Source organism: Dermacentor albipictus, chromosome 1, assembly GCF_038994185.2.
Source record: "Dermacentor albipictus isolate Rhodes 1998 colony chromosome 1, USDA_Dalb.pri_finalv2, whole genome shotgun sequence".
NCBI classification, from domain to species: domain Eukaryota; kingdom Metazoa; phylum Arthropoda; class Arachnida; order Ixodida; family Ixodidae; genus Dermacentor; species Dermacentor albipictus.
In genome coordinates this window covers 36,852,204-36,877,192 of record NC_091821.1, presented here as the reverse complement: position 1 = coordinate 36,877,192, position 24,989 = coordinate 36,852,204, and the positions used below count along the sequence as shown (strand labels likewise).

The 24,989-nt window shown below is 46.6% G+C and overlaps 1 protein-coding gene and 1 pseudogene across 1 annotated transcript in view; one reads left to right on the top strand and one right to left on the bottom strand.

Annotated features, from left to right (window-relative positions):
• The window catches only part of LOC135901064 (cytochrome P450 4c3-like), a 187,420-nt gene that overhangs the window by 96,924 nt on the left and 65,507 nt on the right, over nucleotides 1-24,989 (bottom strand). The gene's annotated exons all lie outside the window — the stretch shown is intronic.
• LOC135901133 (U2 spliceosomal RNA) lies at nucleotides 9,855-10,033 on the top strand (annotated as a pseudogene).

The window sequence follows — 24,989 nt, the reverse complement described above, 5'->3', positions numbered from 1 at the left end:
CCAAAGACTCCACTAACAGTTCTTGACAGTCATGAAGGAAGCTTTGTGGTCGGAGAAATAGACTGATATATGTTCGACTTCGTACACCAATGCTTGATTCTTAAAGACGAGATCTATACAAGTGCCTCGCGAGGTTGTCACAGCCGTGGGACGCGTTACGAGCGAGAGGAACGGGATGTTCTCCCGCATAAGTGTTAGGAAATTGCTGTTTGTCTTTATGTCAACATTAAAGTCCCCCACTACTAACATCGGTGTGGATCGATGGACGGTTAATGCGAGTTGCAGGAAGTTCACGACGTCTTTCGTGAGTGCGGTAGCGGACTCACGAAAGCGCTATCAGTCGGTCGCTGCTAGCGCTGGGGGGATGAAAGGGGGGCGGAGCTGGTTACGAGGCCGACGACAACGCCGACGCGAAACCCAGGAACGGACGCCAAAGAGCCATTTGTGTAGCCAGCCCTCCTCCACAGTCTCTCCTCCTCCCTTCCATCATCCTCCCTCGCCCGGAGAGCCGACAGCGCGCATGCGCGGCGGCGGAGCAGATTCGTCGGCGAGCTGGTTACGAGGCCGACGACAACGCCGACGACGACGCGAAACCCAGGAACGGACGCCAACGAGCTGCGCTCTAAAAGGAAAACGCGGACTTCTCGGAGCACGCTCAACCTCGCCTCCCTGAGCGTCTGTGCATGTGCAATGACAGTAACGGCGGTGAAAGGCGGTGTGCCATCTTACCGCGTCAATTTCAATTCTCAATGAATGCGCCAGACACGTAAACGCTTGTTGCAGCGCGGTGTGCTGGGTCTGCCTGTACCTTGGTGTCTGTGTATGCGTGTCTTCTTTGTCGTATCACACGTCAACTGCACAGAACGGTAAGTTTTAGCAAAGGTGTTTTCCGTCAATAACTCATGATTAGGTGAGGGCATTTCGTAGCGAGAAGAGGCTGCATGTAGCGTATAGGCGACTCGGGCATAGTGTCGGTTTGTCGTTTACATGATTTTATAACGCGCTCTTGTTCTCGCTTCTACTATATTGTTACATGTAGCTGATGCCCAATGCTATTTACAATTTATTTACAGGGGAGCTAACGGAGGCCAAAATGGCGAGGCTATATCAATCGGGCACACGTCGTCATCTTACTGCTCAGTGCAGCCACACTGTGGTGGCTGTTCCCTATCATCACCACCGGCAGTAGAAGCACCATGCCGGTGTTTTATCTGCACATCCGTGGTGAAAGGTGTGGGGTATGGCTTTAGTCTCGCCACGTGAATGATGTCGCTTGCAGCTGACGATGACGCTGAGAGGTCGGCGGAGATGATTCCATACGTGACATTGGCCACTTGTCGCACCACGCGGTATGGGCCAGTGTAGCGCGACAGCAGCTTTTCAGAAAGGCCCACACGTCGAATGGGTGACCAGAGAAGCACCAGAGAACACGCAGAAAAGTACACGTCGCGATGGTGGCAATCATAGGGGCGTCTCTGAAGCTCTTGTGAGGCCTCGAGACGTGTGCGGGCGAGCTGGCGTGCGTGGTCGGCATGTGCGGTCGGCGTGTGCGATCGCGTCGCGGGCGTATTCAGTGGCTGAACGTGTGGCCGAGGGCAGCAAGTGTCCAAAGGCCATGCGGGTTCTCGGCCATATAGGAGACAGAATGGCGAATAGCCGGCGGTGCGTGACGCGATGGATTATACGCGAACGTCAACGGGTTATCGTAACTGAAGCAGCGACTTGGCAGAAAGCTGTAGGCTTGTTTTTGCAAGAGAAACTAAACCTTCTAATCATTGACGATCCTTTTCTCGTTAGACATTCTGGTGAAGTTATTAGTTTTTTAAAAGAGAATGAAAAGGGACTCAAGATGTTCTCGATCGACGTTAAAGATCTGTACTATTCACTTCCGCATGACAAGTTGCTTCTGGTTGTTGGAAAATGCATTGATGACTTTGGATCAGTTGGCTTTCAGAATGCTGCAGGTGTTTCTGTTAGCGGCTTTCTTGAATCGCTCACCTTCTACTTGAAATCAACTTACATCTTATGGAATGAACAAAATTACATACAAAGGAATGGTGTTTGTATAGAATCATGTCTCGCGCCCGTACTAAGTGATATTAACCTAGCTCATCATGATCGCAATATTCATGGTCACCTAGCCGCGTCCCCTGTTGTCAAGGTGCGCACATTTGTGGACGACTACCTGATATTTATTGATTGCACTAATGCCGCTTTTGAGCCTCCTGTTTCTGAAGTCTTGGAGATCTTTAAGAAAGACCTGGAGCATCTAGATCTTACGCATCAGGTCCCCATCAATCTTTCCTTGCGCTTTCTAGATCTCAGGCTGAGCCTTCCTAACAAACATGTGTGCTGGTGCTTCGAACCGAGAAGTAAGAAGCCACTCTTGCCCTTTAACTCCGCACTCTCAAAACTCGTTAAACGAGGTGTTATAAAGTTATGTCTCGTTAACAGCCTCAATAAATCGTGCCCACACCAGATGCACCATAGTCTTGCTGCTCAGGTTGATCGCCTTTCTTGGGCTGGTTACCCTTTGGCCTTAATTTCAGCCATAGCTGAACAGCTTCTGAGGCGCACAAAACGTGATGATCCTGCTCAATCAGGGAACCAGCGGGCTGAAAGACGCAGGTTTGCAGTTCTGCCATATGTGCATGATTAAAGACTAAAGAAAATTCGGCAGCGTGCAGGAATCGCAGTCGTTTTCTCAGCCCCGGAAAAATTGGCAAGGCTCTGTAAGCGTGTAAACGCGCCAAAATCGCATCAGAGTTGTTGTTCTGTCGGGCACAGAAAACGGTTTGTGACGTGCACAACTAATGTAGTCTACCAAATTCCCCTGTCTTGCGGCAGTAAATATGTAGGACAGACGGGCAGGTGCTTAAACGATCGACTAAGAGAGCATTGTAACAACGTCCGCAGCCCTGTACAAGGCCACTTGGGCATCCATTGCCGGGACTGCGGCTGCGTGCCATTCTTTGAAGATACGCAAGATTTAGCGAGACACTGCTCACAGCTCACCCGGGAAATTGTGGACGCTGATTTCGTCAGAAAACTTGGCAGTATTTGCGTTAGTGCACCCTCAATCGCGCTGACCCCTGGTGAAGTCGCGTTTCTAAACAGATAGAAATTGTAATGCTTAATTTTTATATTTTTTCAGGTGACCATGTTCTTACTTCAATGACTTGCTGTTGGAACACCTCATGTGACTGTCGTACATTTTCTGCGCATGCCTCTTCTTGTATATATACACACGATGTGGCAACACAATAAAATATTGTTGGAAGTCAGCGCTGTGTATGTCGTCTTTCGCTGTCCTTGTCCTTTGCGCTGTACGTTATTTTTGATCATTTTATACACTCATGACGTGGCGCCACCTCCTCAGCGTCGTCACGTGTGCCGCCCAATGACGCACGCACTAGTCAGCGAGATGGCTGTGACGTGACGGCTGCAGTCAGGCTCGCACTAGGCACACTTCAAGGAAGCAACAGCCGTTGTTGTGCCATTACCACAAGCCCGGATTCCGAATCTGCAAGATGCAGAATCTATCCTGCGAGCGCCATAACTCTCCCTTCACAAGTCAAGATGCTGCGCCTCGTGCGGGAGAAGCCTCGGCGGAGCAGCGTGTTTTGACGTGTCCGCGTGTGCCCGACGGCCCGGCGCCGCACCTCCCTTGCCTGGAGGTCACCGCGCGCGCGAACTTTGAACCGGGTGGCCAGCGCGGTCGCTGGTTGGACCCCTCGGACGACCGTCGTGTGCTGACTTTGTATTGGGCCGGTTGAGTGACAATGGGCCTCGGGGATTATAAAAGCAGAGACACGCCGCTCGAAAACAGGATCCGCCGACCCCACCTGGAGAGAGGGTCGCTCCCGACTGGGGTGAGATGTGTAACGCGTTTTCGCCGGACGTCGTCGTGCGAGAACAGTCGCGTTTGTTGTGAGCACTCGGCCCCAGTGCCGACCCGTTCATGTCCTGTATGATAACCTGTATATAATGTATAAAGTCCCTTTTGTTATTCTCATCGACGCCAGGCTCGGAGTCTTCGCTACCAACGCTCTGTCACGAAACGGGTGACGAGCGCTACGGGACCACAAAGCCGTAATCGTGGTGCAGCGGTACAAGTTCGTAACACTGGCGGCACCGGTTGGATGTCGTAACACTGGTGGCACCGGTTGGATGTCCGTAACACTGGATGGCAGCTACGGGATTGACCGGCATCAGCTACCTCGGCGCGGTGAGTGCCTGAAGTTTACCTCAAACACCAGACTTTCTCTGACACAGGTTATAGTAGCTTAGGGAAGGATTTGGTGTTGCATTGTGATAACCTTGTGTGTTTCAAGCCTAGTAAGAGTGTTTTGAAAACCAGGGGATGCTGAGGGGGTAAAACGGGGCAGTGTGTGAAATACTTGCATATGTCTTACTAGTAGTGTTATAGTAGCGTACGGCAGGTATATTCAAAAAGGGTAAACAGCAGGAGGACAGTGTGAACGATGGAGAAGTACAAGGTGAAGGAACTTCTCGAAATTTGTGAGGAGTTGGGCATTGAGTTGGGCTCAACCAAAAGAAAGAATGCGATCCTTGAGGTCATGAGGACTGGGGACGTAACGGCTGAGGAAGCCGCTGAGGCCTGGGCGGGTATCAATGAACGTCGGGAAAGGGAGGAGAAGGAACGTTGCGAGCAGGAAAGGAGAGAACAGGAACGTCGCGAAGAGGAGAGGGAGCGACGTGAGCATGAGCTTAAAATGAAAGAGTTGGAGACCCGAAATAACTCGCTGGCGCCTAGTCTCACTTCTAATGTTCCAAGAATACGCGATCAACTTCCACCCTTTGTCGTCGGAGAGGATATGGCCAAATACCTCGTGAAATTTGAGCACGTGTGCGAACGGAATAGCATTGAGCGATCCCTTTGGGCACAGAATCTGTTAGCCTTGCTTCCTGGGGAGGCATCAGACGTAATCACTTGCTTATCGAAAGAGGCGTTTGAGAACTACAGTGATGTGAAGGAAGCGCTACTGCGGAAGTACAAATTGTCGCCCGAAGCTTTCCGGCAGAGGTTCCGGTATGCAAAAAAGGGCAAGGAGTCGAATGTTGACTTCGCGTTTCGTCTAAAAGCCGACTTGGTGGAATGGCTGAAGGGCGAAGAGGTTTACGACGACCGCGACAAAATTGTCGAATGCATCGCGTTAGAGCAGTTCTACCGTTGCATTGATGAGGATGTCCGGCTCTGGCTGCAAGATAGGCTAAAGGAGGTTAAGCTAAACAAGGCAGCAGAGTTAGCGGAAGAGTATTACACCCGCCGCAGCTTGCACAGCAAGGCAGTGCGCGTAGAAAAAGCTGATAGAAGAGATGGGTTTTCCGGGAAGTCCGACGAACGGAAGCAAATCACGCGTCGCGAGTTTCGGAAAGATGAGTCTCTTACCAAAGAAACTGTAAGGGAAGGACAGAATGCATCTCAGAATGCTAACGATGGTCCGAAACAGCGAAACGAAATGACGCGTTCTTTTGAAAAACGGAGACCGTTAACCTGCTACAATTGCAAAAAGCAAGGGCACATCGCTGCAAGCTGCCCAGAGAGAATTGCTTTTGCAACGATACAGGAAACTCACAAAAACATACGTCTATTGGAGCCCTATGTGCAGGAAATTAAGGTAAACGGCAAGAAGTGCCGAGCACTGCGGGACTCTGCAGCAACTATGGACGTTGTTCACCCATCTTTCGTCTCCTCGAGTGATTTTACGGGAGAGTGCGTGAGGATACGGCAAGTGGCCGAGAAGGAGAGTGTCTGTTTACCGATCGCAGCGGTTATCATTGAAGGAGAGTTTGGAAAACTTAACACCGAAGCCGCTGTGTCAGCCGCCCTCCCGGAGCAATTTTCCTACCTCTTCTCAAATAGCTCGGAGCAGCTGCTGAGGGATCAGGGCAAATCATTCTTTGCCGACGTGGCGTACATGGCCCCCACGCGATCCAAAGCGCGCCCGCTGTCGAGGGAACTTGACTTAGCGTCGGTGAGCGAAAGGCGGTGCGGCACACGGACCGATCACGGTAACTTGAGTGGCGAGCAGTCACGGGAGAGGCAGAGCTCGGAGGCTGGCCTAGACGAGCGGGTCCTGGAAGTGAGTGGGAGTGACGCGTGCAGTGCTAGCCGCGATATAGACTCGACGCCGCAATTAGGCGACGCGGGCTCCACACTCGCTCCGGTTTCCGCCAGCCGGCAGGAGCAGGCTGCAGTTGAAAGAAAAAGTCTGATTCGCGAGCAACAGGAAGGCGGTTCATTAGCCGATCTGAGGAAGAGCGTCAAACGGGGAGTGGAAAAAAAGGGGGTTTCATTTGGCAAGGAACCGGGCTTATTGTACCGCCGCTACACGGATAAGCAGGGTCGCAAATATAAGCAGCTTCAGATTCCGCGAAAATATCGCCGGGAAAAATGAATGACCTCATTTGCTTCCTCAGAAGTATGTTTTCGGTCCAAAGCGATTTCAAGGGGACCATTCTATTTGTAATTATTATTGCTGATTAATAATTGTTTCTATTTTGGTGTGTTGTTGATTTGAAAACTGATTGTTTAAGCCTTGTGTGCTAGATCGTACACCTGCCTCTTGTTGCAGCGGGAGAAAAAAGGGGAAAACAATTTAGTTAGGTTGATTTGAATTATGGCCTTGTCTGGTGTTTGACGGGAGACAGAGGGCACTTGTTCGTGTTGGGTGTTGCCTTTTGCCGGTCGGTTTTTGCAAACTGCAGAACGACCAAGCGGGACCAGTGGCGAGAAGCAAGGTCTTAGGAACCACCCGAGCGGAGCTGGTCAAGGTGCCTTGGCGACGACGTGGTGAGCAGAGCTCCTGTCCTGGCGAGTCGGACCTGGGCACGTGATGTTACCTGGCGTCCCGACACTGGACGTGAACTTGGACGAGCCTGACGAACGTGCGCGCCTGGCATCCGAGCCACGTGGAGGCAGCTCGTCTTCCCGGCGCCTTATCTGAGGGCGGGGATGCTGTTGTGCCATTACCACAAGCCCGGATTCCGAATCTGCAAGATGCAGAATCTATCCTGCGAGCGCCATAACTCTCCCTTCACAAGTCAAGATGCTGCGCCTCGTGCGGGAGAAGCCTCGGCGGAGCAGCGTGTTTTGACGTGTCCGCGTGTGCCCGACGGCCCGGCGCCGCACCTCCCTTGCCTGGAGGTCACCGCGCGCGCGAACTTTGAACCGGGTGGCCAGCGCGGTCGCTGGTTGGACCCCTCGGACGACCGTCGTGTGCTGACTTTGTATTGGGCCGGTTGAGTGACAATGGGCCTCGGGGATTATAAAAGCAGAGACACGCCGCTCGAAAACAGGATCCGCCGACCCCACCTGGAGAGAGGGTCGCTCCCGACTGGGGTGAGATGTGTAACGCGTTTTCGCCGGACGTCGTCGTGCGAGAACAGTCGCGTTTGTTGTGAGCACTCGGCCCCAGTGCCGACCCGTTCATGTCCTGTATGATAACCTGTATATAATGTATAAAGTCCCTTTTGTTATTCTCATCGACGCCAGGCTCGGAGTCTTCGCTACCAACGCTCTGTCACGAAACGGGTGACGAGCGCTACGGGACCACAAAGCCGTAATCGTGGTGCAGCGGTACAAGTTCGTAACACTGGCGGCACCGGTTGGATGTCGTAACACTGGTGGCACCGGTTGGAAGTTCGTAACACCGTGGAGCTGCCATGGCTTAATGGAAGCGTGCTCGTTTTTGTTTTACTTTGTTTACGGGCATCCACCTGAGAAACGTGCCGTCAATCTGCGCAATTTCTTAAATGTTTTTACTCTTTCAGACGTCGGCCATTTTTCGTCACTGCACAGTTTCGCCAAGGTCACCGCCAACATAGACACCTAAGGCTTTCGCCTTAAAGGGTGCCTCACCACGTCTGACAAGCACAGAACATACATTGCGCGACAACAATCGTGTCTGCAAAGTATTACGTCGCTACGCAACGCGGAAAGATCTGAAATTTCAATCCGAACGCCGTTTCCCTCTTCACACGCGGCCGCCGCGCTCCAAGCCGGACGGTGACGTAATCGTGCCCCTGCGCCTACGTAATCGTGTCCGCAGTGTGACGTCGCTCGTGGTGACACGTGACTTTGAGAATTATTCAAGACAACATCTGTTATCTGTGCGATCTGTTGCTTCACTTGACGAATTGAAGTTTAGAGAAATAATAAAACACCCAAACGCAATGTCTCCGTGTTTTTTTTATTTACTTCGCACCGAAGCAAGAGAGATGTACTTCCGCTTCGGCTGCTTGTTCCCACGGTCGTGCGGTCACGTGCGCAGGTACCGAAACTATGCCATTTTCTACCGTGTTCCAGCGCGTGATCGTGCTCTGCGATCCGCTTGTTCTGCCTCAGTATTCGTGTAGCACTGAATTATAGCGCTAGTCATGTTTCCTTGTGCACAGCGCGCAAAATCGTGCGCTGCTCGAACGACACAACAGCTCGCTACGCGACGCCGTCGGCGGAAGTACGTACGCCGAAAAAAGAAAACGCGAGAAGCAAGAAAAAAAAGAAAAAAAAGAAGGCGGGGCCTGTGGCGTATGCCTCACGCGATCCTCGAGGTCGGGTATGGGAGAACGCAGTTAAGCAATTTCGCTTGCGTAGGCTAGACGGGGCGAATGGAGAGAGCGTCTTGCTTGCAGTAAACCACGTTGGGGGGCTAGTTGGTGCATAGCTTTCAATAGGTGACGCGCCAATAGTGACGGCACACACGAAGGAATACAGACAGGACAAGGCGCTTCCTGTCTGTATTCCTTCTTGTGTGCCGTGCTTGGCAGTGCAGCCTACCTGCTGAAATCAGGGGTTCGCCGCACTGAAATATTTCTATCTCGGCTATTAATGAGCCGATTTCAAAACATTTTGCGGCAGAAAGCTCCCTAGAGGACACGTAACAACGTCCAGCGTATAACCAAAATTTGCTATGGGGCCTGGGGAAGGGCCCTTTAAAAAACAAACGCCAATGAAAGCCCCTCGGCAGCCGTTGCTGCCTCTCCTCCTCGCCCTCTGCTTTCGCTCGTGCGTCTCAGAGTCTTGGCGGAGATCGGAAGACTCTGCCGGCAAATGTCCAGAAAAATGTTTGGAATGCTGGGTGCCGTAAGTATCCGCACTGCAGTGACGGCATTTCACGGTGGTTGCAGGAATTTCTGACTGTCGCTGTGGCAGGAGCACCGCATCTCTCTCGTCATCGTCGCTGCTCTAATTCGTTTACATTTCGATATTAGCCTAAAGACACACAGGCGTTTGTCTTCTTATACTTAAGGCGCTCCCATGTCCGCGGCACATCTTGAAATTACTTCATCGCCTCTCTCAAACTGTTGCGCGAGTGTCAGAATCTGTTCACGAAGCGTTAGATGGCGTTCCAGAGCGCGTGCTCCAAATAGCTGAGCGAGATGCGGCCACCACGCGGCAAGCGCGAGGTCTGCGAACAATGGGCGGTGCCGCACACCATCAATTTTGTTGCGTGAGCAAGTGGCCAAAGGCGAGAGCAGATGCGTCGATGAGCGAGAAGAAGACTCCGCAGCGGTGGGTGTGTTTATTCACACCTACTGCTGCTGCTGCGCGCCCGGATCATTCTCCTAAACACGGGCGGCAGCAAAATTTCCAAAGCCAAAAAATAGTCTCAGCATAAGAATGTTTAGCACACAACACAGAGTTGACATAGAATTTCGCACAAAGGTGTACCAACTCGTTCGCCGTGATTGCCGCCCCGAGGAGCCGGAGGAAACTAGACACACGGGACGTTTCGACGGGACCGCCACCACGGGACAGCGGAAGGGAATGGAAGTAGATATGCAAGCCCTTGGAACGACGAGAAAGAGAGGGCGGTGCGAACGCACACATGGCTGACGCGGGTCAAAGTGGAGTATCTCTTCTTATTAGCTTAATATCTGATACGGGTTTTATTTGGACCAAAGGTGCTAAGTTTATTTTTGCAAGTTGGCGGAGTTCTTGAAGCCTCCTTCACCTGCGCTGCGGGTCGACCCGGTATTGCACCCTCTCCGGGACGAGCGTACATGCAGAACAAAAACGCTCGGTACCTTAGCCATAAGCATGCTTCACTCTAAGAATTTGGCGGATCCCACGCACTGTGGGAATCGAGGTAAGCTTAGCTTAGTACGCTGTTTGCTTTAATTAACGTGACAGAAGTGTAAAGCCTTAATTGAATTATGGGGCTGTACGTAATAAAGTTTATCATTGTATGTACACATTGTATACACACATTCTCGATCTGCACCACGTTTCCATGCGTAGCGAAGAGGCTTCTGTTCCGCGCGAAGCTTCTTTCGGGCCTGGTTGTCCTCGACACTGAATGCACGCTACGGAGCCATTTTGCTGGCGCTTGTGTTTGCCTGCTCCTTCTGCACACGTGGCCAGCACGCTGTTGAGACGCCAGCTCCAAGGGCTCTCTTCAGGCTATGGAGGATTGTAATGTTTACTCTATCACAGCGAAGCACGCGACCTCCACAGCCCAGCACCTGCATTTTTGTCGCATAGGAAAGCAAGCACAGCTCGTGCCGTACGCGGAAGCTACGAAACGCTGCCGTGGTGGTGGCGACCGCGATGGATGGCTGGATGGATGGATGGATGCTATGAGCGTCCCCTTTGGAACGGGGCAGTGTGTTGCTGCACCAAGCTACTGTTATTATATTGCCTAATGTCCTACCTATGTTAAAAGAGTTAAAAAGGAAAAAAAAACATCCACGATGAATTCCCATAACGGAACTTTCTGAACCCCTATTGTGAACTTTGTTAATGCATGTGTCCGTTGTTGGTCGTATCCCTACTGTTCTTCCACCAATCATTCAATCGCCGCGTACTAAATCTACTGCGGACATGTTTACTTTCGCCCTGTTCTCGCTGAATCCAAGAGCTTCATGGAGTCCAGAGATAACAAAATCGACCGCTGGGCAGATTTCTTCATTTTCTACTAAAGAATGCTGCATCGCTTCCCTAGCTTTATACCGCAGCAAGCAAATGCTTCTTCTTCCTACTTATATCTCACTTTATAAGTGCCTGTTCTAAGGCATCCTGATCTCGCTTCGAAAAGCAATGAGCGTCCCTTGGAGTTATCATAAATTGTTCCTATCCTGATTTCGTTTTTTCCTCTTAAGTGGTTACTCATGGCAGGTTTCTTTTCCACTGCCGCCACCCATGAGATTATTTCAGCCTATTTGACTTTCTGCTTGATGTTCTTTGTTGCCATGTTATTCACCATACAGGTTACATACTTGCTGGTAAGCTTCCTAGCTATTTTCCTCCACTGTGAATCAATGTTCTTCCTGTACAAATACGTGAAAACTCTCCCAACGATTTACTTTATCGCATAGTCATCAGTCGCTCCGCATAATCAATTTTACTGTGGGCTTCTATCACTTCAAAGCTTGGCTAGTTCATATCTCCCTGCACAGCTTTATTTGTAGTCTTCCCGTGAGCGCCCAATGCGAGGCGTCCTACTGACCTTTCCCTTACAAAAATGAGTTTATACTCACTGTAGAAAGTCTATAGACTTTTTATGGACGACCTTGGCTTTCTAGTGATTTGGTATCTTGTTGATACAAAGTCTACAGAATGTCTATGGACGAAAGTCGATAATGTTTCTATTCTGTTGATAAGCTTTCTATACCTTTTTGTCTACTTCCGCCTTATAGATTACCTGTAGACAAAATTCGATACAGTCTCCATTTATTACCGCCGATGAAGGCCATAGGGTGGTACGTCACCAAAGGTCATGTTAGGTTGAGCGAACAGCCCGTATACTGATTGTGGTAAGGCCTGAGATGAAATAGAAAACAGCCGATACTGTAAACTTGGTTAAAACACGTTGGCGGGCTAGTTGGTTAGAATCCATGATAGAGTGTAGAGTTAGTGAACTTGTGATAGAGTTCTGTCGCGCTTATGCACTCTATCATCAATACTGTAAAAGTATTATTGCTTCAGGTTTACATGCAGTCTATAGATTGACTATAGACAAAAGTCGTTAATCTCTGCCCAACCCATGTACGCTGTAGCCAAGCGCAGGTACAGGTGGATAATACGGAGCTACGTTAGATTTAAGCAATTGAAGTTTATACCGCTGAGATTGTTTTAGAGCCTATTTGTAGACTTTAGTATACATATGTGTATACCTCCACATTTGTTGACCACATGATACGATCTACGTAGTCGCTCTGGGCAATCCCAAGACAGTCTTCACAGTTGTCATTGCATGACTTTTGCGGCAGTAGACTAAAGAAAACAAAACGCCGATCCAATCGTGATAATAGATGTTATAAACGCCAACTTTAGCTACAAGTGGATTCCAAACAGGCGTAAAGCTATCAGCACAGAGACTCGTAATGTTTGTAGCTGACAACGCAGACTTTTGTGAGTGTGCGATGAACCGATGTCACGTATGTGGTGTGCGCGTTCTCAGATACCTCTCACATTGTCCTCATATCTCGGCTGCATCCCTAACATCGGTTGGTTTTTCATTCACTGATATGCTGCACTATACTCATCGAAGTTTCTTATTCACTTAAAGTATGTGCCAAATCATCTGAGCCCAACCAGTACTTCGCAGGCGGTATGCCGGCGCGGCCACGCATATGAGTACCTCATTGCTGTACTGATTGCTTTGACCTATCATCGGAACGGAAAATTTGCGCTAACATACGTGCGGGCATCACATTTGGCGGTACGCTGGAAGATATGCTAGAAATGCGCTGTATTACTCATCGTCGCTGGCGATAATGCAAGCGCCTGAAGGGCCCTGTTACGGCTTTTACAAACAGCTCATTCATCCATGTGAGCGTTCCAGTTCCACACGATAGCCCACAGTGTTTGTGATACAACGTGCCAACGCAGTTCCTTCATTCATAAAAGAAACTGAAAATTGGAAAAGAAAACAACCCGTTCCGCGCGCATGGCGCGCAGAGAGAGAGAGAGAGAGAGACAAAACAAAATGAAAAAGGAAAGCGTGGACTTCTCGGAGCACGCTCAACCTCGCCGCCCTGAGCGTCTGTGCATGTGCAATGGCAGTAACGGCGGTGCAAGGTGGTGTGCCATCTTACCGCGCCAATTCTCAATGAGTGCGCCAGACACGTAAACGCTTTTTGCAGAGCGGTGTGCTGGGTCTGCCTGTACCTTGGTGTCTGTGTATGCGTGTCTTCTTTGTCGTATCACACGTCAACTGCACAGAACGGTAAGTTTTAGCAAAGGTGTTTTCCGTCAATAGCTCATGATTACGTGAGGGCATCTCGTAGCGCGAAGAGGCTGCATGTAGCGTAGGCGACTCGGGCATAGTGTCGGTTTGTCGTTTACATGATTTTATAACGCGCTCTTGTTCTCGCTTCTACTATATTGTTACATGTAGCTGATGCCCAATGCTATTTACAATTTATTTACAGGGGAGCTAACGGAGGCCAAAATGGCGAGGCTATATCAATCGGGTACACGTCGTCTTCTTCCTCCTCAGTGCAGCCACACTGTGGTGGCTGTTCCGTATCATCACCACCGGCAGTAGAAGCACCGTGCCGGTGCTTTATCTGCACATCCGCGGTGAAAGGTGTGGGGTATGGCTTTAGTCTCGCCACTTGAACGATGTCGCTTGCAGCTGACGATGACGCTGAGAGGCCGGCGGAGATGATTTCATACGTGACATCGGTCAGTTGTCGCACCACATGGTATGGGCCAGTGCAGCGCGATAGCAGCTTTTCGGAAAGGCGCACACGTCGAATGGGTGACCAGAGAAGCACCAGAGAACATGCAGAAAGGTACGCGTCGCGATGGTGGCAATCATAGAGGCGTCTCTGATGCTCCTGTGAGGCCTCGAGACCGGTGCGGGCGAGCTGGCATGCGTAGTCGACATGTGCGGTCGGCGTGTGCGACCGCGTCGCGGGCATATATTCAGCGGCTGAACGTGTGGCCGAGGGCAGCAAAGTGTCCAAGGGCAGCACGGGTTCTCGGCCATATAAGAGATAGAATGGTGAATAGCCGGCGGTGTCGTGACGCGATGGATTATACGCGAACGTCACTTGTAGTAAGCGAAGATCCCAGTCGTGGTGGTCGGTCGCAAAGTACTTCGAAAGCTAGTCGGTGATGGTCCGGTTGAGGCGCGCCGTGAGGCCGTTGGTCTGCGGGTGGTAGGACGTGCTGAACTTGTGCTCTGTCGAGCAGGAGCGGAGGATGTCCTCGACGACTGCCGAGAGAAAGCTGCAGCCACGGTCAGTGAGTAATTGGCGCGAATCACCGTGTTCCGTATCAATATGGAATCTTTTACGGCAAGGAATCACTCACGCTTGTTCATTTACGCGTCCTAGTTGATGTGCGTAAAAAAGAAAACACCATGTTTTACCTTGATACTGAGCAGCCACTAAGCCGATTGTGTGTGTTGAGCAGCCAGTGTCGGTAGATCTCATTTGGTGGCGCTCGATCCGGCCGCCATGAACTCTGCGCCGCATGTGTAGTGAAATTCTCGTGACACGCTTTCCGTATATAACTCGAAATTGTGCTAGCGTGAGGAATTTTCAAACAGAGACGTATAGTTGAACAGATCCTAGCGTATTCGAATGAAAGGCCGTGTTTGCGGGGCATACATCAGCACTGCGTGCTCTGCCGTTTCCGTATAGGGCAAAAGTAGCAGTATTTTTAAGGCACCTGGTGTGTGTGTGTGAAAACTTTTATTGTACTGAGGTCCGGAGGCTCGACTTCTCAAGCCAAGGCACCTGGTAGCCAATCTAAATGTATGCAACCGCAAAAGCTTTCGGAGCACGAAACCTGCGATGAGTTCAGTGACTCGCAGCTTCGCAACTTAGCCGGAAAAATTATAGAACAATAAATGAGTCCCTCGGGGAACCACCTTAACACGTTTCCAACTGAAGGCATTGCGCTTGACGATAGTTGGAAGATTTCTTCCTTTTTGGGGGGTCTCTTTTATAAACAGTTTAGCAGCAGAAGTTATCTTTCTGGCTATTTGAAAAGCGTTAAGCGCCTTTCGATGCTTCTGCGTTGTGCAGTTTACGTGCTGTTAATCACTAGGCAGCTTCTAGCGCAGATTCGCATTGTGCCGATCGTGCATGGTATAAAGCCCTTGTCGTGCGTAATAAGTGTTCCGGTTTTCATTACTCTTGCATTTGGTGTCGTCGTGATGGACTGACTGTATACTACATGCGCTGTACAAAAGAAAAAAAAGCCAGATTATCTATTTGGTGGTCTTTTCTTAGTAGATAACGCACGGATTATTCAAATAATTTAGTGGACATCGCACTTGTTCTACCCTTATCAACATACCTAAGAGATCGCAACATGTTTAAGCTGATAAGTAACCTTATCAATACACCCCATTCATGTTCATTCTACTGAAAATGGGTCAAATGTATTCATCGCGTAATATGAGAAAATGGACATTGCAGATTGTTCTAAGCGGAAATAAATTGCAGTTCTTAACGTGATGGTTGAAAACTGCAGTCACTATTCTGAGCATGTTCGTTCGGCACGGGCATATTGCATTAACACCCGAAAATGTGAACGGTCCAGCCAGCTAGGTATCTTTGTTTCAGCAATTATTATTATTGGACTCGTTTGGGATTCTTGCATTTGTTTCTTATTTCGATAAGTACACTATATGTCACATGAACCTGTCTTCAAACGAAACGTACCGTTGCTGGCATCGGCGACCATTACAATTGTCAATTGTTCATCATACTGTAACATAATGAAACATTATAATGGTACTGATTCATATTGCCATGTAGTATTTAGTCAGAGGTAAACCACGTTAACTAGAGACATAAGTGATGAGAGAAAACTGTATATAAAACTACTATGGTACCGTAAAAATAACTCATTTAATAGTTTTCCCTCACATCGTTGCATTTGCTTTACGTGTGTTCTTTCTGTGTCATTATCTTACGTGCTGTGCTCGTGTTGCCATGAACTACGAACTTGCCCTAGCCCTTGTCATCTTTATGAAATAAGGGATTCAATTCAGTTGAATCTAATACTGCATGTCAAGTGACTGAGGTGTTATTCGTTTTATCTAAATATTATGGACTGGCAGTACTTGGCAAGCATCAAACTGCAATATTTTTTTATTGCACTTAAGCTGCGGGTGTCATGACTGCCAGGGAACTTCCATGAAAACAGCCAGGGAAGACTTGGAAAAAGATTGGGGAATTTGAAAATGTCAACTTGGTATGCTGTCTTGTGATATGTCCACTTGTCCAGATAAGTCCATTTGTCGAAACGTTGGCTCCTGCTTTCACCTTGTTCTTGTTTTGCTCATCGTCTTCGATTTCCATCTCCCGCCCTCCCCGTGTTTTTCCTGTCAATACTTTAGTCACTCTTCTGAGCATATCACTTTGCGCGGACATATTTATTTACCAACCAAAAAATGCACAGACAGTCCAACTGGGTAACCTTGTTTCAGCAATTGATGTAGATATCATTTGGGATAATTACAATAATGTGTCATATATGAACTTTTCATAAAATCTACATTGTTGCTGCATTACCAGGAGCAGTTGTGACCGTTTAATTCTTCATCACGCCATAAAATGAAATATTGCATAATAGTACTGATCTGCATTCACCAGCAGCCATTAGTTATACTTAAACCGCATTGAGTGACTTAAGTGGTTTGAGTAAATATATTATGCTGCTTAATAACCATAGAAAGAATACACAATTGTTATTTTTGCCTCACATTGCTGCATCCCCTCATTTGCAGCATACACTTGCAGCACCTTTGGAACATACGACATGAAGGTCAAGGCCTGAAGCGACCTTGCTTGCCAAGGGAAGTGGTCTGCAAATCTGTAAAGTCTCTTTCGATCATAGCATAAGACCTACATTTTAAGAAAATTAATATATTGCGCAATAAAAAGAGTTAATATTGGTGCACTTGTTTTCTTTTTTGCACTGCATGATTCAGCACTAGTTGAATTGCTTCAATTTTTTTTCTGTTTATGCAACATATGACAGTGCAGCTGGTTCAGGAGCATTATTAAGCTATTAATATTAATGCATAAGTGCAGATGAGAAGCAACACGTGAACATACATAATATACATTCAAACTTTTTTTGCCACCATATGTAAACAAAATGTAAACTAGCTTGTAGATAGCAGATAGCGAGTAGATTTCATTTAAGCGGATGCATTGCGTGCAACTGTAATATTTCTTAAATGTGCTCGTGCACAAATACTCATGCAGTCTTGCATATATTCACGGCTACATGCATTTGAGCTTTTTCGACTGCTTCCATCCGCATGCATGATTTCGTTCCCATATGCATGCTGAATGCTGTACATTATATACTGCTTATTTACAACCTCAGCAGCGAGTGTTTATATATAATTGAAACAGAGTTGGTAAAATGTGGTTTACATAGCTAGTATATAAGGTGTCGGTCCTAGCTATATTAGCCAAGCTGGTCAAGGAAAATAAAATATAAAAATAAACACGATGCAAGACATACTATTGTACAAAAACCTACAGGTCAGATCTCTGACGGCTGAACACCATAAGTTTGAATTCGGATCTTACTGCGCCGTCTTTTTTTACATTCTTCTTTGAACAGCTTCACTCAATTTATGTTAGCTGGGACACCCTGTATCGACAATAGTCGGCAAATAGTGTGAGGCTAAAGTCTGTGAGGCTAAAGGAACTGTCTAGAGACAGTGTATGGACTTATGACGTTACACGTTTTTTAGACTATTGCCTATAATATGTCTGAGTCGTCTGAGTCTATAGACACTCTATAGACTGTGTATAGATTAATGAAAATTCACGTTTGTAGAGAATTATCTGCAGAGTGTATTTAGACAAAAGTGTATAGACTTATACAGTTCTGTTTTTGCAGACTGAAGTCTATGAAATGTCTACAGACAAATGTCTGTAGATGGTCTGTACACATTTGCTGAAAAACAATTTATAGACTTCAGTCTACAAAAGTAGAACTGTATACCTATAAGCAAATGCCTATAGACCATCTATAGACATTTCTCTGTAGACATTTCATAGATTTCAGTCTACAAAAAAAGAACTGTATAAGTCTATACACTTTTGTCTAAATACATTCTGCAGACAATTCTCTACAAACGTGAGTTTTCATTAACCTATAGAGTCAATAGACAATCTACAGAGTCAAACATTTTATAGAATAGTCTATAAAAAGTGGAAGGCCATATGTCTATAGACTGTCTATAGACTAGTCTAAAGAAATATCTATAAACTTCATAGACACATGTCTATAGACGGTCTATAGACTTTCTATGAAACATTTTGTAAGGGTTGGTTGCCATCCAGTCCTGATTGTACGCCTGATTTCAAGCAAACAACCGCATTTCGAAATGTAAGTCTTGGAACCAATACACCTTTCCATATACCGCGGAGCACCTCGTACGAATTGCATCTTCTAGTGCTCTGTGTTTCAGTATGGCCGCATTTCTCTTCCCCTTTGCTGTTATTGTTTTTTCCTGTGTTTCCAGATATCTATCACCTTCGTTTATTCATATACCAAGGCATTTATATTATTTTAGCCGGGGTATTTCCTGGCCCTGAATTGACACTGTCCACTGTTTTTTTTTGAATACCCTAACACCTGATTTTTAACGCTAAATTTCAGACCTAAATTCTCGCCTTCCTGTACACAGATATTAACCAGACGTACCCGCCGTGGTTGCTTAGTGGCTGTGGTGTTGGGCTGCTGAGCACGAAGTCGCTGGATCAAATCCCGGCCACGGCGGCCGCATTTCGATGGGAGCGAAATGTGAAAACACCGGTGTACTTATATTTAGGTGCACGTTAAAGAATTCCAGGTGGTACAAATTTCCGTAGTCCCCCACTACAGTGTGCCTGATAATCAGATAGTGGTTTTGGCACGTAAAACCTCATAATTTAATATTAACCAGACGTTGCATATCACTTTGCTTCTCAGGTAGCAACACAATGTCGTCCGCATAAAACAAACCTGGAAGCTGCTGCTCTACTACTCTACCCACTTGTTTGCATGAGAGAATAAACCAGATATTACTTTCTTCTGGCGCCCTTCCATCCTCACCATGTACATCATAAACTGCAGTGGGGATAAAGGGCACACCTGCCTGAGTCCCTTGTTGACACCAACTTTCTCCTCGCTGCTCATCCCTTCCCATGTCGGCAAATCTCTCAAAAGCTGTATACAATCGTCGCCCTAGCCTTCTCCTTCCAGAATATGCCACAAAATGTGGCGGTCTACGTAGTCAATACGCTCCTGTAAGGTTTAAAAAGGCCACATATAACTGTCGCCTTTCTAGTCTCGATATTTCAATAAATTGAATAAGGACAAATAAGTTATCATCCAGCCGCCTACCTATTCTGCAGCCATTCTGAAGTTCTCCCAAAATGCCATGATTATTTGCCCATGTGTGCAGCTTTAATTTAATTGCTTGCATTGGTAACCTGTATACTACCGATGCTGTGGTCAACTGTCTATATGAGTGAATTCTATCTTTATCCCCCTCACCTTCATCAATTAGATTCATTCTACTTTGTCGCCAACTGTCTGGTATTCGCCTATCTTTAAACGTTAATTGAGTTAGAATGGCCGGGATGCGCGGCGGCGAGCGCCATCTGGTGGTGTTGCAAGAGACCACCACGAAGTAACACCACAGCAGCAGCGCCCGGAAAGTCAGAAGAAGAGGCAAAGAAAGCTTCACTTTAGTAACAGAACATTCGCAGATGCAACGGACACGGTGGAGTTCACGTGACGCTGTATTGCTTTGCAGCCAACGCTGATGCGGCGTAGAAATTTGTTCACTTTGAACCTATGCAACGTGTAATCGCATGCAATGTTTATGCGCGACAAAGGTCACAACTTTTTTGTCATGTGATCTTTGTGTTATGCACATACACTGCGCGGATGCTCAATGTGAGACGTTCACGCAGCCACATCACTCTAGGACCATGGTGGCAACATGGTTTGATGAAAATTCTAAATCTTCAGAATTATTTATCATTGACCGTTGCCTTGAATGTCATATTACAAGCAAATAAAATGCCAGCAGATCTTTTTAAACGCTAATTTGCCGCTTGAGGCTTGGTATCGTGTTTGCGGAGTCCCTTCTGCATAAAATTTCGCGCGCTAATAGTCGGCAATGCATTTGCGGCACGCGGATGGCGACATACATAACCTATTGCTAGAACGCCCACAACATGGTACTGAAAGACGCGATCTTTTACGCACCTTAATGGCAATATACCGAAGGCGCTTAAGCCTTAAAAAGATCCTGGGCCCGTAGCCAACGGCGAGTGCTAGTGGCCCTTCAGAGATTTTCGGAAGGAAGTGATAGTGTTCGAAATTACTGATTGCCCTTGATATTACTTTGTCTGCCCAAATTCATTAGAATTTCCGTGACCTGGCTTCATATTTTATGTATTTAGTGTATGAGAGCTGACTTTACGCTTTACTGTGCAGTATGCGACCTCTGATGTGATCAGTCTGTTTTGTATGTGAGCTGAATTTGCGTTCTATAGCGTGCTTTATGTGACCTATTTTGGGAGTAGTCTCCTCTACATTTATGTGAGATGACCTTATGTTCAAATTTCATTCATGTGATTTGCGTGGGGAACTGTTTCAGTGTATTTAAGTTACCTCACTGTCTGAGTTTCTCGTACTTGTTATTTTTCGTTCAGTGCCGGTTTGTTATTGTTAATATGGTCACCGGGTGAAGGTGAACAAGTACGCGTGTCGGTATTTGTTATGTATTTGTTCCGTGTGAAAAGGAGTAGCCGGTGCCGCCCCATAGCGCGACATCATCTTCTAAACATCACGTGTGAAAAAAAAAGGAAGCCGATTTATTATACTTGTCCAGAGAGGAATAGTGATGACGTGTTTATGCATATACACTATCAGTACTTTGAAGCGAAATGATGTATGAAAGAAAAGAAACGCAGGGTTATAAGCTTATAGTCAGTTAAACTGACGCAGGTAAACGTAATTATACGGGCACATCTCTTACAACTGGGAAGTTAGAATTGAAGACCGAGTTCACTTTAATAGAGATTATTTAAACGGCAGTTGCCTGATTCTGCAAAAAACATTTGGCAGAACTCCTCTACGCTCCCTATCCAAGTATGCGAATAGCTGAGACGTGTCATATATGAGGCGTGTAGTGTAGCCAGGCTCGTCTCATGCTTCCCTCTGGACACGCTGAGTCATCCAGCGGCGCCGACTCGAAGTCCACGTATGCCCAGTGGAACACCCCTAATGACACAAGTTAGCGGCAAAGAAGTTCATTGAAGAGCAGCACATCCCCAGTGGCACATACCCACGGGAACGGTCAGCACTGTTAGACTGCGCTATCGTTCGAATCAAACCATAATTTTGGTTTAGCTAGCTAGTTAAGCTGCTGCCTAAGCTAGTTAAGCTACTAAGCTAAGCTAGCTAGCTCGCTAGCTAGCTTAGCTTAGTAGCTTAGCTGGATGGATGGATGGATGGATGGATGGATGGATGGATGGATGGATGGATGGATGGATGGATGGATGGATGGATGGATGGATGGATGGATGGATGGATGGATGGATGGATGGATGGAAAGAAAACTGGTCCGACAATGGCAAGAATGCTATTTGCATTAAAAGACTGCTGACTAAGTGAAATGCAAAGAATCTCTGGATTGTTGTCAGTCGCATCTGCTATCAGTGAACTAACAATTTTGCGCATGAACCCTAGGGTTCTTTAAATAAGTTAGACGTCACATAGTGCTCCAATCTTAGTCAGGCTCTATGATGGGCACCCGTATTCACAGAGTATTTTATACTTTCCGGCAGTTGATAAGAAGATATACCGGACAATCACAATGATAAACATATTATTATGGGAAGCGATCAGACAATGGCAACAATAATTTTTGTGAATTCGATATGTTGTTTTTAACATAACACCTGTGCAACAAAGCGCAAGTATATCAGCCGTGCGTGCCCATAGCTGTAAAATTTTCCTCAAGCATAGATCTTTCCCCGCCACGCCATCGCTGTGACTTCAAAGTGCGGACTCAAAAGGACGCAGTCAGCATAATCGGAACACATTTCGCAGCTATGATCGATGTCTATATCTAAATAGTATGTCCATATGTTTGAAGGGTTTGTTATTAAGTTAAGCTGAATTATTAACACATATATGCCTAAGCTTCGGTAACTTGGACTTACAAGTATTTATATATATTTTTTATAAAGGGCGTTTCAGAGGTTTAGAATGTGGTATCAGCAGTTTCTTGATAGAAATTTCTGTTACAACTGCCAGTTTTGAACCATCCTACATATAGGACAATAAGCAAATGTAGCCCTTATTAGGCGTAATAAGGCATAAAATATTTCGCACGAACTCTCATGTCAAATTTCTTACAACGCATGATAGCTTTCTTATGGCAGTGGCAATAAGCAGTTCATTTATTCAGCGGAGTCTCAATGTTGTCCAACGAGCCAAATCAATTTCCTGCTTTTAACAAATGCCATCGGCACTTTCCATGCAATGACTTATAACCATAAGCCTTCTAGTATGAGATTGCTAGAAGCCTTTGAAATGCGCGTAAGTCAACTTTTACCTCGTAAAGCTGGAACACATTGTTGATACAGACACACATCAGATAGGTAAAGTAGGGAAGAGTACCACTTCTTGCCTATACACGAGTATGACAGTGAAGTATACGGCAATGATTGGTCAAGCCTCTCTACTTTACCCGTGTTCGCACTATACGCTGCGATTGAAAAGAATTTTGACTTTTATCACGACAGTTGAATTGCTTTCTCTCGAGTGTCTTATTACCAGTTCGTGTAGGCAGCCTTTGTGCCCCTCTCGGTGACAGTTGCCAGCCTGCTCCTTCCCTATTTCCCTTACTGTGCATTGTATGTGTATTGTCATATCAAATAATAATATTAACTCCACACCCTGAGTGTTATACGCAGCTGAAACAGTTTTGTAGCGCTCACAGCGATAGACGATTACCTCAGAATCGCAATCAACTTGGTAATCGAAAGCTGGCAGCCAAGCTGTTAAAGCTACTTGAATGAATAAAGTTTCAACGGTATTTATCAGCCTCCGAAAGGCGCATCAAAACACTTCCTCTTATCTCATGTATCATGTAAGCAGCGATTGTTTTGCTGCGCATAGCAGTTGGTCCTATGTACAAGAAAGGTGGCTAGTTCATCGGCGAAACTCCTTCCAGTGCATCGATTGCAGTCAAGGTTGCTTTTTCATACAATGATGGTTCGCAGAACTGTGTGCTAGGAAAACTTGTTCAGATTGCCCTTGCACTCCTTTTATTGAGAATTTTGGACATTATGCTGGTGTCTGAGTGATGACCTTTCCATCATTATGCATTGCTAAGCTTTGCCTACTGCTTCAGCCAGAAAAATGCTGAACGGCGAGTGGTTCATGCTGGTGGTGTAATGATCACTGATTTCCTCGCCAATTACTGCCGCAGCGGGACTTTCAGCTGGAAGAATCTAGATGGATGAGGGAACCTCATCACGAGCGTCAGTTGGGTTCAAAATTATGTTCAGCCTTTGCGAAGATTTGTGCGCGAAGGTCTGTGCAAGGAATACAGGTATCTTACAGGTAAAAATAAGGTAGGTAAAATAAGAATACAGTTACAGGTAAAAATAAGAATACAGGTAAAAAGTAACGAAACAGTTTATGTGATCCACACGAATTCTTGATTACGTTAGTGTCTGTGGACCTTATTCAAAAACTTGTGCCATCTATAACAGCCTTGCGAAAATCCACCATGTTTAAGAGGAGCCGCTACAATGAACGCCGCGGTAACTGCGGGGGAAGCACTTCCCGCGTGCTAACTCAGCATCTAAATTAAGCTCAATGCGTTGTACTGCAAGGATAATTTAGGGAAAGTGCCTCATGATCAGATCGGGGTTTTGGCGCTTAACAACCCCAGAATATATATTCATGGAAGAACTCGGCATGGGGCATTACAGGGCATCAGAGGGCATCAGAGGGCATCAGAGGGCATCATATAAGCTATTAACATCTCGTTACCTGTAACTTGAAAGGACGGCAAACGTGACTTCAGACATTCGGTTCTACACACGTGAAGTTATCGTTGGGTTAAACGGATTATATTTTTGCCCGAGTCATATGCTTGAGAATAGTCGACGAGTTAAACATTTCTTTTCGTCGTTTCCTTATGGCGTCTTACTATACGCCTTTTCTCATCTTTCGTATATATGCGTCGGGCTCATATTATCATTAAAGCAAATCAAATAAGAAATTGAGCTTTATTTAAACAATCCAGGAAATGCGTACAAAAATAGTTGGAGAAATCGCCTATCTGTCTGGTACCTGGTCCAATACAGAAAAGAAAATGAAGAATAGGTCAACTACGTACATATTTTCTCAATGAGTGGGAACATTGTTTACCTAAACAAGTATTTATTTTTGGAGGAAGGCTTATTACGTTCGACTAGACAGGAAGAAGCGTTTGCATGGAAGGTCAGAGTTTCTGATTACGTACGTTTATTTCCACAGGCACAGGGCTCCAAGTTATAACGCCAAAGAACTCGAACAATCGTTCACCGTAGGCATTGCTGCAATAAGGAAAGTTTAAGCTAGGGCTAGTTGCTTGCCTGGTATTTGCACGTGGGAAGTTAAATGTGATGTTGGGTAAGAAGAAGTTCATGTTGAGTATTTTATGAACTAAACAAGCGATCTTATAATTTTCTAAAGCCGGAAAAGAAAGGATACGAAGGTCAATAAACATCATTTATACATCATTTATAAAGATTTCACCATTTATACATCGAGTGCTAGAAAGTTACTTAACGCACGAGCGCCAACCATAGTTGAAGTTCGTTGTTCATATGCATACGTGCCAATTTGTCCCAGAAGCTTAGAATAATCGACGAACCGATCACGGAAGTGGAAGTCCGCGAGGTCATACATGGTCTACGAACGTCCTCCGCTCCGGGTCCGGACGGCGTAACAAACAAAACTATACGAAACC